This window comes from Glycine max, chromosome 3, assembly GCF_000004515.6.
Source record: "Glycine max cultivar Williams 82 chromosome 3, Glycine_max_v4.0, whole genome shotgun sequence".
Classification (NCBI taxonomy): domain Eukaryota; kingdom Viridiplantae; phylum Streptophyta; class Magnoliopsida; order Fabales; family Fabaceae; genus Glycine; species Glycine max.
The window spans coordinates 21,372,167-21,388,677 of NC_016090.4; positions in this window are offsets into that span (position 1 = coordinate 21,372,167).

The window sequence follows — 16,511 nt, forward strand, 5'->3', positions numbered from 1 at the left end:
TATTTCAAAAAATCCTGTTCAACACAGCAGAACCAAGCACATTGACATTAGACATCACTATATTAGAGATCTTGTTGATGATAAAGTGATCACACTGAAGCATGTTGACACTGAGGAACAAATAGCAGATATTTTCACAAAGGCATTGGATGCAAATCAGTTTGAAAAACTGAGGGGCAAGCTGGACATTTGTCTGCTAGAGGATTTATAGCAATTACTGTTATCTGAATGTGCTCAAACGTTAATAGCACATTCACTACTGGGCCAAGACAAATTCGACCGTTGCTTCACACGTCCCTCTACATTCCTCATTCAAACTCATATTTACGTGGTAATCTCGGTTTCAACAGCATTCCCCAACAGCTCTCTGAATTTCACGAAATCATTCCAAAGGCTCTGCTTCTCCATGGCTACCGCACCAAAAGAAACCTCAACTCCTGGTTCACCCTCTGTACCATCATCTCCATCATCCACTAAAGCACCATCACACCAGGAACGACCTGAATTCAATATCCAACCCATACAAATGATTCCTGGTTCAGCCCCTGTTCCTGAGAAACTGGTTCCCAAACGACAACAGGGAGTGAAGACTTCTGAAAACCCTAGCCTTGCAACAAGTCCTAGGGAAGTAGACACGGAGATGGACAAGAAAATCCGCAGTATTGTGAGTAGCATTTTGAAAGATGCTTCTGTCCCTGATGCTGATAAAGATGTTCCAACATCTTCCACCCCAAATGTTTCTGTGCCTGATGTTGATAAAGATGTTCCAACATCTTCCACTCCAAATACTGAAGCCCTCCCTTCACCCAGTGAAGAGGAATCAACAGAAGAAGAAGATCAAGCCACAGAAGAGACCCCTGCAACAAGGGCACCAGAACCTGCTCCAGGTGACCTCATTGACCTAGAAGAAGTCGAATCTGATGAGGAACCCATTGCCAACAAGTTAGCACCTGGCATTGCAGAAAGACTTCAAAGCAGAAAGGGAAAAACCCCCATTACTAGGTCTGGACGAATCAAAACTATGGCCCAGAAGAAGAGCACTCCAATCACTCCTACCACATCCAGATGGAGCAAAGTTGCAGTCCCTTCCAAGAAGAGGAAAGAAATTTCCTCATCTGATTCTGATTATGATGTCGAACTAGATGTTCCCGACATCAAGCGGGCCAAGAAATCAGGGAAAAAGGTGCCTGGAAAAGTCCCTGATGCACCATTGGACAACATTTCATTCCACTCCATTGGCAATGTTGAAAGGTGGAAATTTGTATATCAACGAAGGCTTGCTTTAGAAAGAGAACTGGGAAGAAATGCCTTGGATTGCAAGGAGATCATGGACCTCATCAAGGCTGCTGGACTGCTGAAAACTGTCACCAAGTTGGGAGATTGCTATGAAAGTCTAGTCAGGGAATTCATTGTCAACATTCCCTCTGACATAACAAACAGAAAGAGTGATGAGTATCAGAAAGTGTTTGTCAGAGGAAAATGTGTTAGATTCTCCCCTGCTGTAGTCAACAAATACCTGGGCAGACCAACTGAAGGAGTGGTGGATATTGCTGTTTCTGAGCATCAAATTGCCAAGGAAATCACTGCCAAACGAGTCCAGCATTGGACAAAGAAAGGGAAGCTTTGTGCAGGGAAGCTAAGTGTGAAGTATGCAATTCTGCATAGGATTGGCGCTGCAAACTGGGTACCCACCAATCACACTTCCACTGTTGCCACAGGTTTGGGTAAATTTCTGTATGCTGTTGGAACCAAGTCCAAATTTAATATTGGAAACTATATTTTTGATCAAACTGTTAAGCATTCATAATCTTTTGCTGTCAAATTACCCATTGCCTTCCCAACTGTATTGTGTGGCATCATGTTGAGTCAACATCCCAATATCTTAAACAACATTGACTCTGTGATGAAGAGAGAATCTCCTCTATCCCTGCACTACAAACTGTTTGAGGGGACACATGTCCCAGACATTGTCTCGACATCAGGGAAAGCTGCTGCTTCAGGTGCTGTATCCAAGGATGCCTTGATTGCTGAACTCAAGGACACATGCAAGGTGCTGGAGGCAACCATCAAAGCCACCACAGAGAAGAAAATGGAGCTGGAACGCCTGATCAAAAGGCTCTCAGACAGTGGCATTGATGATGGTGAAGCAGCTGAGGAAGAAGAAGAAGCTGCTGAGGAAGAGGAAGATGCAGCAGAAGATACAGAATCCGATGATGATGATTCTGAAGCCACCCCATGATCATCAGACCTTTATTTTTGCCTTTTACTCTTACTAGTTATAGGGGCATGTCCCTTTGAACAATTAATTTGCTATTGGTCTATAATATTTGCATGCATTCTACTTTTGTCAAATTCTGTCTAAAAAGGGGGAGTAATAGTATAATAGTATTATGCATGATTTATGATTTTGAGTAGTAGGATACGATGTATGCATGATTCATGATTCTGAGGGGGAGTTGTATGATACGATGTATGCATGATTCATGATTTTGAGGGGGAGACTGCTGCTGCTGATGATGACTGAGACTGCTGCTGCTGATGATGACTGATGTAAGCTGATAGAAGATGCTGCAGTAAGGGGGAGCAGAACGCTGATGTCACATGAGATGTCTTGACATCCTGGAAAAGACTAGTAGCTGATAGAAGATGCTGCAGTGAACTGCTTCACAGCAGTAGGAGCATGGAGACAGGGGGAGCAGAAAGCTGATGTCACGTGAGATGTCTTGACATCCTGGAAACGACTTGCAACTTGCAGAATTTTGCTGTCGCCATTACCAATTCCGCTGTGCTTGATTACTCTGATAATGAAAGTTGCTGATCTCACTTGCATAACTGCTCGTACCTGCTCAGGAAGTGTCTAAGTATGTTTTAGACAAAATTTGCCAAAGGGGGAGATTGTTAGTGCTTAGCTCTACTGAGTATTTAAAAGATTGGCTAAGATTTTGTTAAAACATAAGCACTTAGACAATGAAGGAAAGCTGGAGTTGCTGCACATGATGTCCAACGTTATGTCAAGGAATAAGATCGGGCTGCACAATGCACAAGGCAAGATAAAATGTCAAATGAAGAATTGAAGCTGCAGGATCCACGATGTCGGAAACGATGTCCTGACATCCGGCTCGAAAATACTGGACACATAAATCTGTTATATCTTTAACAGAGTGTGCAGGATCCACGATGTCGGACACGATGTACTGACATCCGGCCCGAAAATACTGGACACATAAATCTGTTATCTCTTTAACAGATTATTGTGCAGTTAGCAACAGATTAGACGATCTATCTCTTGGAACGAATTAAAAGATAATTAAAGTTCGAATTACAAACTTGAATAGTTCGTCCAGGGATTAAAGATTAAAGATTAAAGATAAAAACTAAAAGATCAAACTTGATCTTTTAGATCTTTAAGTGCAGATTTTTCAGGAAAGTGATAGATCTCATCCAACGCAAGCTGTTGCAGCCCAGAAACGCACACTGCTATATAAACATGAAGGCTGCACGAGTTCTGTACCAAGTCCGGGATTGAAGAGTTATTTTGTGAGTTTTGGGACTTGAGTGCTTTGTGAGCCACCTTGATGTCACCCTAACATCAAGTGTTGGACCTGAGTGTGTAGAGTTGATCTCTATAGTGTGTGGAGTTGATCTCTATTGTTCAGAGAGCAATCTCTGGTGTGTATTCGATTTAATTGTAAACACGGGAGAGTGATTGAGAGGGAGTGAGAGGGGTTCTCATATCTAAGAGTGGCTCTTAGGTAGAGGTTGCACGGGTAGTGGTTAGGTGAGAAGGTTGTAAACAGTGGCTGTTAGATCTTCGAACTAACACTATTTTAGTGGATTTCCTCCCTGGCTTGGTAGCCCCCAGATGTAGGTGACGTTGCACCGAACTGGGTTAACAATTCTCTTGTGTTATTCACTTGTTTAATCTGTTCATACGGTCATATACATTCTGCATGTTCTGAAGCGCGATGTCGTGACATCCTGTACGACATCTGTCCCCAGTATCAGAATTTCAATTTTAATCCAAAAAATAACTAAAATATGCCAGTTATCAACTTAGAATCTTGCTTGTACTCAAGCAAAGTGTAACACCCAGAATTTTGATAATTGAAAATAAATGTTTGATGTCTTTCTTGTCTTTTTTAATTGATTAATTTGGATGAGTTAAGGTATTGTATGAATTAGCCATGTGCGATTTGCTTGATGTGGATGTTGAGTTATGTCGACTTTTATTGATTTAGGTTAAAATTATGAGATTTCAAGTTTTACCTAAACCTGTTTCACTAAAACTGAAATCTTGGATTTGTTAACCGTTGGATCACCTTCAAATTTGAATTGTAGGCTTGAAACCCAATTCTGCACATTCTTACTATCGGGATTTTCAATATAACATCTTAAGTACGATATATTATATTTTCACCGAAGCAGTAAAATTTGTTGGAGCAGAATTTTCCCAGGCAAGTCAAATTTTGCCCAAGCGAATTTGAGTTGGATCAGCTCGCCCAGATGAGCCAAAGTTTGCTTGAGCGAGTCTTGCAGGCTACAAATATGTCCAACAGTGTAAAACAACCATTTTCACCTCCATCTCTTCCCCTAAACCCTCCCCCAACACCCCCAACCTCTTCCTCCACCACCACTAACCATTGGTGACCGTCACGAGCCATCTTTGCTTGCCATCGGACCACCATACAGAGAAGAACATTTTAATCAGAGTGGAATCTTCAAAACTCAACTTGAGGATTCGGTAGAGAATGAAGCCTCCAATCCTTCCTTTGCGGTTTCTTCGAGGTAATCGTGATTTCTAAACCTAATCCTTGTTAGTTTGAGCCTATCTTTGCATCTTTTATGGCTTGGGTACCATTATTTGATGTTTTACACTTCCTTTGAAAAACCCTTGAAAAAGAGACATTGTAAAAGTTGCCTTTTTATAAAATAGACTTTGTTTTTGTAATATTTGTTGAACCCTGGTCACAAAGGCGTGATCAGAATTTCAAAATGACCTCTCAGTGATATGGATCTCAAAAGCACCCCTTTTTAAATTGAATGGGTATTTTCTCCCAAAAGTTAATATTAACCTTGTCTTTGAAATCTATACTGAATTATCTTTGATTTGGAATATAGAGCTCTGCATTTGAACAAACGGACGTTAACCTAAGATATCTTAGAACAACGCTGTAAGGAACTAGCAAAGAGATATAGATAGGTGAGGGGAGTTTATTGTTTGTTTATAGCTTTTGATTCCATAGTTGGGGTCAGGAAACCCAATTATGGGATGTATGTTTGTCCTTGTGCATGTTGGTTTTCAAGAAAAATTGTGTTTTTAACTAATGGGATGTGATATATTTGTTATTGATGTGCATGCTGGTTTTTAAGAAAAAAATGATGTTTTTAACTAATGTTGATGTTGATGATGTTAATGTGATGATGTATGTTGTGTATGTGCATGGTGTTGTTTATGTGCATGGGGGGTGTAGTGACCATGTTGGATATCCCTAGAGGGGGAAATTGAGTGTTTTAAAGAGTTTTAAGCATCCCTGGAGAAAGAAGGGGATGACTTAGAATCTTTAATTATCCATGATCAGTGCATTGATGATGCTCATGTTTCACACTTCATATTGCATGGAAATAGTACAAACTTTGTTAGTAAGTACTCGTAGTTTTTCATAAGGAAAACTACTTGTACTTGGGGGCATGTCACTCAATATGGAACTTCCTTAAGACTCAGGTTGATCACCATGGCGGGGAGTTGCCTGTGCAAGACAGGGTTACCTCGATACTTGTTGCCTAGTTTTCCTAAGTGAGAGTGTCATGTGGACATGCTTAGGCTATTTCCTGATAAATTGTACCACATTGCATTTTAGAGTTGAGTCAGGTACATGCATCATTCTGAGCATAATTGATTTGAATTATAGAAAAGTTTATGACTATTTTATTAAGTATATGTTGAATCAATGAGTTATTGAGAATGATTGTGGTTATTGTTATCGAACTTTCGTTCATGGGAGCATATGAACAGTAGTAGGTGACTTGGAGGGAAGTCTTTTGTTGGAACCGCCAAGTTGATGTGATAACGTTGGAATTTATTTTGGGGGAGAGTTGTATTTTGTTATGAACTCTTCCTTAGTTGGTTCCTTGACTCCTTTTGATTGGCCATGTAAGTCCCAAGTTTAGATATATGTAAAAACTGAATTATGTTCTAACATTTGAAAGATGTGTAGTGGTGTAATATGTGTGTGTGTGTGTGTACATGATTCAAACATTTATTTATCAACAAAGAACTTGTTTTCTTTTTTCTTTTCTATTTTTTTCTTTTCTTTTCTTTTTTGTTTCCCTTAATACCCACATATTTAAAAATAAAGTATTTACATCACATTAGCCACCAAATGATAGAAATTCTTAACAAAACACCTTTGCTCTCCTTGTTAGTGCTTAGCTCTACGGAGTTTTAAAAGATTGGCTAAGATTTTGTTAAAACATAAGCACTTAGACAATGAAGGAAAGCTGGAGTTGCTGCACATGATGTCCAACGTTATGTCAAGGAATAAGATCGGGCTGCACAATGCACAAGGCAAGATAAAATGTCAAATGAAGAATTGAAGTTGCAGGATCCACGATGTCGGATACAATGTCCTGACATCCTGCCCGAAAATACTGGAGTTGCTGCACAATGCATAAGTCAAGATAAAATGTCAAATGAAGAATTGAAGCTGCAGAATCCACGATGTCGGACACGATGTCCTGACATCTGGCCCGAAAATACTGGACACATAAATCTGTTATATCTTTAACAGATTATTGTGCAGTTAGCAAGAGATAAGATGATCTATCTTCTGGAACGAATTAAAAGATAATTAAAGTTCGAATTTCAAAGTAGAAGAGTTCGTTCAGGGATTAAAGATTAAAGATAAAAACTAAAAGATCAAACTGTATCTTTTAGTTCTTTAACTGCAGATTTTCAGGAAGAATGATAGATCTCCTCCAGCACAAGCCGTTGCAGCCCAGAAACGCACATTGCTATATAATCATGGAGGCTGCACGAGTTCTGTACCAAGTCCGGGATTGAAGAGTTATTTTGTGAGTTTTGGGACTTGAGTGTTTTGTGAGCCACCTTGATGGTACCCTAACATCAAGTGTTGGACCTAAGTGTGTAGAGTTGATCTCTAGTGTGTAGAGTTGATCTCTTGTGTGTAGAGTTGATCTCTAGTGTGTGGAGTTGATCTCCTTTGTTCAGAGAGCAATCTCTGGTGTGTCTTTGAATTGATTGTAAACACGGGAGTGTGAGTGAGAGGGAGTGAGCGGGGTTCTCATATCTAAGAGTGGCTCTTAGGTAGAGATTGCACGGGTAGTGGTTAGGTGAGAAGGTTGTAAACAGTGGCTGTTAGACCTTGAACTAACACTATTTTAGTGGATTTCCTCCCTGGCTTGGTAGCCCCCAGATGTAGGTGAGGTTGCACCGAACTGGGTTAACAATTCTCGTGTGTTATCTTCTTGTTTAAACTGTACACACTGTCAAATATAATCTGCATGTTCTGAAGCGTGATGTCGTGACATCCTGTACGACATCTGTCCCCAGTATCAGAATTTCACTCCTAACCGCAGGTAAGGCAGGAAATTTTCATCTAGGTTTAGTGTTCCCAAAAAATATGAAGTGTTTGGCTCAAAGGGCTTGTAAATGATACAACAGTATACATCAGGATAGCTTTTTGGCTAGTGGCTTAAAATGTAAAGAAAGATAGAATGCCTAGATCATATCCATGAATTATATGTTACGACAATTAGAAATTCATGCAAAATCAACTGTAGAACATATCAATGAGGACACTCAATGCAAAATCTATGGTTGCACAGAGTGATGCAATCCTACCCCCAAGGGCATTAGATAGAAGACTCCAAGAAGATTGAGCCAGAGATGTAGGAGAAGGCCCTAGGGTTCTCATGAGCCTTGGGGTAGATTTTGGGCCTATGGGCTAAGTATGAGCCCACTTATCTTTGTACATATTAGATAATGTTTCATTATTTTTGGGCCTTGTATTTAGGGCTCCATAGTGTAGGGAGGGTACCCTAGTAATGTAGGATTTTCCTGCCCTTGTATTTTAGGGCACCTAGACTAGTTTTTGTATTAGGGGTAGTTTTGTAATTTCACATGCATTAAGTGCACTATTTGATATATGTGTGTCGGGAAAGAAATTTAATTGAATTGGGAGAATCCCAATCCAATTAAATTTTGGACCATCTTAAGGGGGAGGTGAGCATTTGCTTGCTCCACCCCATTACTACATCATATAGTTACACTTTGTGCATGTCCTTCATGCTTTACATGCCTCATGACATCTAAGCACACTTAGTGGAGAATCTTGGACTTGATCTTGGATTAGTGGGTTGAACCATAACTAAAATTCACTAATCATAATTAGTGAAGTTTTGGCTCCACCAATTCAAATTCAAATTCAAGTGAAATTTGAATAAAAATTCAAATTTTCCTCCAATTTTGTGTGACACTTAGGCTATAAATAGAGGCCTTGTATGTGCATTTTTTCAACTTTGATCATTTGAGAATTACACTTCAAAGTTCATACCTCATTTGAGGCATAAAATTCTGTGCTCCTTCTCTCCTTCTCCCTCCACACTCATCTTCTCCTACGTTCAAGCTCTTATCCATGACTTTCTATGGTGGTGAGCTTGTTCTTGACTCATTTTTAGTCGCCTTATACGACTAAATTTTGTATAGAAAACTTTTACAAAATGTATATAAATATCCCAATTTATGGTTATTTTTGGTAGGATTGTAAATATTTCTAGTTTAATTTTCATATGTGCTCAATAGAAGCCATCCTTATGAATTTAATGTAAATTTCACCTCAATTTCAGGTGAAAAGGAGAAAATTATGAAGAAGCAAAAGTTGTTGTCTCGCTAAGCCTGAACCATGTGCTTAGCGAGACCAAACCGCTAAGCAAGACAACAATGGCTTAGCAGATGAGGATAAGCCTGAAGAGAGTTCTTCCATGCCAACATGCGCCCAGCGCGTTTGCAGCTCGCTAAGCGAGACAGTTTTCTCTTATGCGCTAAGCACGAGATTGACACTAAGCCAAATCTCACTTACTAGCACTTAGCGCGAGAATGGCGCTAAGAGTGCCTTCACGGACAGGAAGCCCTTTTTTAAGCTTGATTTGCAGAGAATGAGAAAAGCCGGAAAAACAGACAAGAAGGAATAGTCGTCAAAGCTTGAAGAGTGAAATATACAGAGGCAAAGAATAGAGCAAGAAGGCAATTTTTGGTCTTTTAGGAAGATTTGTGAGTTTTTGAGTGATTGTGAGGTTCCTAGAGGTGGAGGAGACATCCCCACTCCTTTGTAAGCAAGCAATTTCTCTTAATTCCTCTTCTTCATTGTAAAAAGACCTTCCTTGCTATGGAAGGCTAAACCCTCAGTTGGGGATTCTTGATGAGTAATTGATGTAAACTCTTTCCCTACCTAATTAAGGTTGTTTGTATGTGTTCATTGTTTCTATCTGTACTTTATGATTGCATGCTTGTGGCTTGATCACCCATATGTGTGTACTGTTAGGGGCATTAGCATTGAAAGATGTATTGTCTCCTTAGAACTTGATAGAGCAGGATTAGGTTACCATATGTATGGACATGGAGTGCAGTAATTTAGTTTTTATTATGCTGTGATCATAAAGTTGTTCAATTAAGCTAAGTTCAACAAGAGACATCTACGAACGAAGTTTAATTTGAATTAGGCTAAACTCACGAGACATCGGTGTTTAGTACTTGAGCCTTCAGCATAGGACACATGAACATCTTTAATTAGAGAAACATCCTTAATTGCATCAATTTGCTCAGTAAGAGGACCCAACGCCTATAGATATCTGTTTTCACACTTACTTGCTCACATTTATTGCTTTGTAATTAGAATAGAACATACTTTTACTTTCAGTCACAATCATGATTCTGTTTGCAAATGCCTGCTTATTGAACAAACCTTTACCAAATGAACAAGTTCCCTGAGTTCGATACTCGGTTCACACCATTTTAATTATTTACTTGACGACCCGGTGCACTTGCCGGTAGATTTCGCATCCACACAAACAAGTAGTATCCCGAAGGGCGAAACACTCATCTTCTCCTTGAAGTGGCGTCTCCAATCATCTTTCTTCCTTCTCTATTCCACTGCCATTCATCTCCAAGAAGCAAAGGACTACATTGATGAAGAAGATCCAAGGCCTACAAGCTCCACATGTACGTCACACTGTCACTAAAGCTTAACGCCTGTTTTCATGTTCAAATTAAATCAGTATTTTGAAAATTATGCTTTAATCAAGTCCATGCAAAAACATCTGAATTCATTTGGTATTTGGGAAAGCCATTCATTGTTTTCATTCTCAATGTTTCCAAAAATCCTTTTCTTTTTGTGTTCTGATCCAATTCCAAAAATAAGTTTCAAAAACACTGGTTGTTGATTCTTTCCAAAGAATGTTATGTCCAAAAAAAATTTTGTTTAAGTCCCCAAAAGTTATATACAATCTACAACTACACTAATAAAACAAAATATATCAAAGCACGTGTAAATTAGTTAAAAACACAAACTCGGGTAAGTTTCCAAACAGATATCCAAAATAGTAAATAAGGTAATAAAGTACTAAAATTTAATACAAAGTGATAAATAAACATAAAGACAAGTTTACAAATTTTTTATGATTATGGATGAGCAGCTCGGTTTCCTTGATGATCATGGTTGAGGAGCTCAGTCTCTTCCAATGTAATAATCAATGGGTCTACCATATCTTCTTCCGCATCTATTTTTCCTCTTCCTGAAAAAATAGGTCTGTCCCCATGCCATGCAATGATAGCTTTAACAAAACAAATTATTCATTCAAAAACATAATTCATGAATAAAGACTCAAAAGTAAAGTTAAGAAATATAAGACATAAGATTAAAGTAACAAAAATTAAGACAAAATTTAGAAACACTAGGTTGCCTCTCAGGAGTGCTTCTTTAACGTCTTTTAAGATGGACGTCCTTGTTATGGCTTAGGCTCCATTGTTTCATCATCCATAATTCTTTTCTTCTTTGTAAGAAAATCCTTCATGAATTTAGCGTATGTTGGCATCTTCTCCAACGCCCCAGAAAAAAGAAATGTTAATCTGCAGTCATTTAAAAATGTCTAAGAACCACATGTACTTCCTTTCCTTATCTTTCCTTATCTTTGACATTTAAAAATGAATATATATATATATATATATATATATATATATATATTAACTCAGTACACGTCATTCACTTAAAGGAAAGTAAATTAGTTCATACATATAATTAAATTTGTGATTTACATCCTAAATTCAAAAAGAATTATAAAACTAGCTACAAAGGTGTTGATTAACAAAACACAACTCTCTCCCAAAATAATCCTAACATCATCATGTTGGCTTGGTGGCTCCCTAAAAGAATCTCACTTCATGTACTCTACTGTTGTTCATCTGCTCCCACGAACAAAGGTTCGCGATCATCACAGGTACCAACTACACGGTACAAAAATTTCAATGGTGAGTTTATTATAAAAGAAATGCTTAAAACTCTTTAACCACTTTATTTCCCCCACAAGGGATATAAAATTTTGGGCAGAGTCTCCTCTGTAATTAAGACTTTTCCCAAAAATTTCAATCGTTTCAACAACAACATCATTCACAATTTCATTCATCAATAACAAATATATCACATCTCATTAGTCAAACACACAATTTTTCTTGAAAACCAATATGCAACAGGGACAACCATACATCCCCATAGTTAGGTTCCCTGACCCCAACTACGGTATCAAAGTGGTAAACCAAAATAAACTCCCCTCACCTATTGTGAGCTCTTGTTCGAACCCGGCAAGTGCACCAGATCATGCAAGTAGTATAAAATGGTAAGAACCGAGTATCGAACTCTCGGGGAACTTGTGTTACTTGGTAAAGCTATATTTAGTGAATAGGTGTCTAATCTAAAAAGATATGTGTGGACTATGAAAAGGTATGTAAACTAACAATTAAAAAGGAAAATCACATGAGTAATGATGTGTAAAGACAAGTAGACAACATGTTGGTCTTCCTATTAGGTGCATGACGTTATAAGGATATTCTCTACTTAACAATGCTCATGTGTTCTATGGTGTCTCCTGAAATGCTAAACCCTGATTCCTCATGATAGTCTAGCCTAATCCTGATCAAGCATCATCCTCAGATTCCTCTTGTTGGACTAAACTCGGCCAGAACTGCATTAAGACAAACATACAACAACTAGGTTACCGTACCCCGATCTCTCGTGATAATATGATAAACTAGCCCCGTCCTATCAAGTTCAAGAATCAGACCAGTTTCCACTATTGAATGATCCTAACAAAGCATGCATCTACGTGATCAAGGTAAAAGCACACTGAAATGACATACTGATAGCACAGAGAACACATAAAACATCATTAAATAGATATACAAGTATTTACATCAAGTACCTACAAGGAAAAACCAACAGAGGATTTAGCTCTCCATATCTGGGAAGCTTCCTTTACAACAAAGAGAAGAGAAAAATGAAGGATTGAAGAAATACGAGTAGTGGGGATGTCTCCTCCACCTCTAGAACCTCACAATCACTCACAGACTAGTCTCATGCTCTCAGGATGGCTTCCTCTTCACGCTCAGTTCTCTGCCAGTCTTCTCACAACAAAAGCTCTCAAAACTCTCTGGAACTTGAACCTTTCTCTCTCTAGAAATCTCTAAACATGAAAAAGATTCTAGAATTTCCCAAACTCCCTCTCCATTTCTGATTTTAGGCTTAAATAGGTGGCCTTTTTGGTGCTTGCATGCTTAGCGCAACTCTGGCACGCTTAGTGCGCATTAGTGAATTTCGGCTTAGCGCGTGTCTTTTTGCTTAGTGGATGGACTCAAGCGATGCGCTTAGCAGGATGATCCCTCACTCAGCAAACATGCACAGCTCATCCTGCTTCCTGATTCTTCCTCACGCTCAGCCAAAAGAGTGGTGCGCTCAACGGATGGCTCGCTAAGTCAGTAGATTGGCTTAGCGAGCAGATCAAAATCAGCACTTCACAAACTTGCCTAATTAACCTGAAATTGAGAGGAAATGATTATTAAATACACAAAATGGGAGTACTAAGTATTTATTACCTATCTTTAACAAAAAGTAATTACAACACTACAAAATAAACATAAATTGGAGGAGTTTGATACAATTTACACAGGTTTTATACACAAAAGTTAGTCTTATTCATGGACTAACAGCTCTTCGTCTACTCCTCTATCGCTCAGAGACCTCTTTCGTTCACGTTTGTTAGTCCAAGAACAAGGTTCTATATACCAAATCGACGAGAATTTAGTATAGGTTTCAAAAACAAGTTTAATAATAACATTAAAGATCAATTAGCCTCGTCAAAACATAAAGGGCTAAGGGGTGTTTCGGATTCTACTACAAGAAGATGTTATTTTGAAATTCCGATCAGTGAAGGTCATGAAAATAACATCAATTTTATAAAAGATTACTTCTATAATGTCTCATTTTCAAGGGTTTTTCAAAGGAAGTGTAAAAACACCCATATTATAGTACCGCAAACACAAAAGACACTTAGAGAACTCAAACTAACTAGGAGAAAGGCTTAAAAGTCAAGATTACCTCAGAGTAGCTACAAAAGAAAGGATTGAGGGATTGATCTCCACTGAATCCTTCAGGTGTATTCTAAGGATTCGGCTTTGATTAAAACATTCCTCTCGGTGTGGTGGTTCAGTGGCAACTGGCAAGCAACAGTGGGTCAAGGTGGCCATCGGTGGTCGTGGGTGGTGGAGAAGAATGTGTTATGGTTTAGGTGGGTGTTTGGAGAGGAGGAGAATGAAAAATCGTATTTTTCACACTGAAGAACATATTTATAATCTACAAATCTCGCTTAGCGAGCTCGTCTTGCTAGGTGGGAGTCCACTTTTGGCACTAAGCGCGAATTTTTGTGCTTAGCACAATTCCTCTTGGGTTGGGATTTACACTAAGCACGATAATTCACGCTGAGTGCAATTCCTCTTGCGCTAAGCACAACAATTCGTGCTCAGCATAATTCCTTCTCGGGTTGGAATTGCACTTAGCCCGCTTCTTGCGCTAAGCGAGAGATAAGAAATTATTGTTTTGTAAATCCCATTTCTCAAACTGTGGAGACATATTTTTGTTAGTCGATGAATACGACTAACTTTTATGTATAAAACCTATGTAAAATGTATCAAACTTCCCCAGTTTATGGTTATTTTGTAGTGTTATAAGTACTTTCTATTAAGTATAAGTAATAAATACTTAGTACTTCCATTTTGTGTGTTTAATAATCATTTTCTATCAATTTCAGGTTAATTAGGCGACTCTGAAAAGTTCTATTTTTCACCTTCTCGCTAAGCCAATCTGCTGGCTTAATGAGCATCCGCTAAGCGCAACATTCATTAGTTAAGCACGAGGAAGAATCTGGAAGAAGATGAGCTATACAGGTTCGCTGAGCGCACCGCTTCATCTTACTAAGCACACCGCTTCAGTCCATCCGCTGAGCGAGAAAAGCACGTGCTAAGCTGATATTCACTAATGTGCGCTAAGCGGTTCAGAATTGCGCTAAGTGCATGAGCACAAACAAGGCCACCTATTTAAGCCTGAAATCAGATTTTGTGAAAGGGAGTTTGGGCTGAGAGCTTAAGCTTTGCATGTCTAGTGATTCTAGAGAGAGAAAGGTCCAAGTTCCAGAGAGTTTTGAGAGATTTCGTTGTGTGAAGATCTGCAGAGACCAGAGCTGGAAGCGGAGGCTGTTTTGAGAGCTTGAGGTGAGTTTGTGAGTGGTTGTGAGATCCTAGAGGTGAGAGAGACATCCTCACCACTTGTATTTTTGCAATATTTCATCTTGTTCTTCTCTTTGTTGTAAAGGAGGCTTCCTGGTTATAGAAAGCTAAAATCCTCTGTTGGATCTTCCTTGTAGGTACTTGATGTAAATATCTCTCTATCTGTTTAATGATGTTTTGTGTGTTCTCTGTGCTATCAGCTTTTCATTCTAGTATGCCTTTACCTTGATAACGTAGATGTATGCTTTGTTAGGGTCATTCAACAGTGGAAAATGGTCTGATTCTGATGACCTTTATAGGACAGGGCTAAGTTGTCGTACTATCATGAGGAATCGGGGTGCGATAATTTAGTTGTAGTATGTTTGTCTTAATGCGATCCTGATTGAGTTTAGTCCAACAAGAGGAATCTGAGGATGATGCTTGATCAGGATTAGGCTAAACTATCACAAGGAATTAGGGTTTAGCATCTCAGGAGACACCATAGGAACACATGAGCATTGTTAGATAGAAAAAATATTTTTAGCATCAGGCACCTATTAGGAAGACCAACGCGTTTTCTACTTGTTTTTACACATCATTTCTCTCACGTGATTTTCCTTTTTTGCATAGATAGTTTACACACCTGTTCATATTCACACTTAGATTTTCACACCAGACACCTATTCACTGAAATAGCTTATCAAATAACACAAGTTCCCCGAGAGTTCGATACTCGGTTCTTACCGTTTTATACTACTTGTGCGATTTGGTGCACTTGCCGGAAGCGAACAATTTTATGAACCTACAATCAGTTAGTCATCTTTTACGACTAATTTTTGTATAGAAAAGTTTCCAAAATGTAAATAAATCTCCCAATTTATGGTTATTTTTGGTAGGATTGTAAATATTTCTAGTTTAGTTTTCATTTGTGCTCAGTAGAAGCCTTCCTATTTAATTTAATGTAAGTTTCACTTCGATTTTAGGTAAAAAGGAGAAAATTATGAAGGTTCAAAAAGTGTTGTCTCGCTAAGCCTAAACCATGCGCTTAGCGAGACATTAGTGGCTTACGCATGAGGATAAGCTTGAAGAGAGTTCTTCCACGCCAGTATGCACTTAACGCGTATGCAGCTCGCTAAGCGAGGCAGTTGTCTCTTATGCGCTAAGCGCAAGATTGGCACTAAGCCAAATATCACTTACTCGCGCTAAGCACGAGAATGGTGCTAAGCGCGCCTTCAAGTTCAGAAAGCCCTTTTTAAGCCTGATTTGCACAGAAAAAAAAAAAAAAAGAGTGTGATAACGTGAAAGAGGTCTGAATTGACTGCAAATTGTGTGCAGAGAACAGAGGAAAAGCTGAGCAAGGAAGAAAAGGTCCTAACTTTTAGGTAGATTCTAGGTTTTAGAGTTATTTTCTAGGTTCTTAGAGGTGGAGGAGACATCCCCACTGCTTTGTAATTTGGTATTTTCTCTAAAACCCTTCTCCTATTTGTGAAAGTTGCTCCCTTGTAATGGAGGGCTAAAATCCTTTGTTGGGAATTTCTACTGAGTACTTGATGTAAATATTTTTATTATCTATTTGAGGTTATTTTCATGTGTTTAATGTTTCTATCTAAGCTTATTGTATGCATGCTTATGGTTTGATCACCCATTGGTGTGTGCTGTTAGGAACTTTAGCATTGACAAATGTATT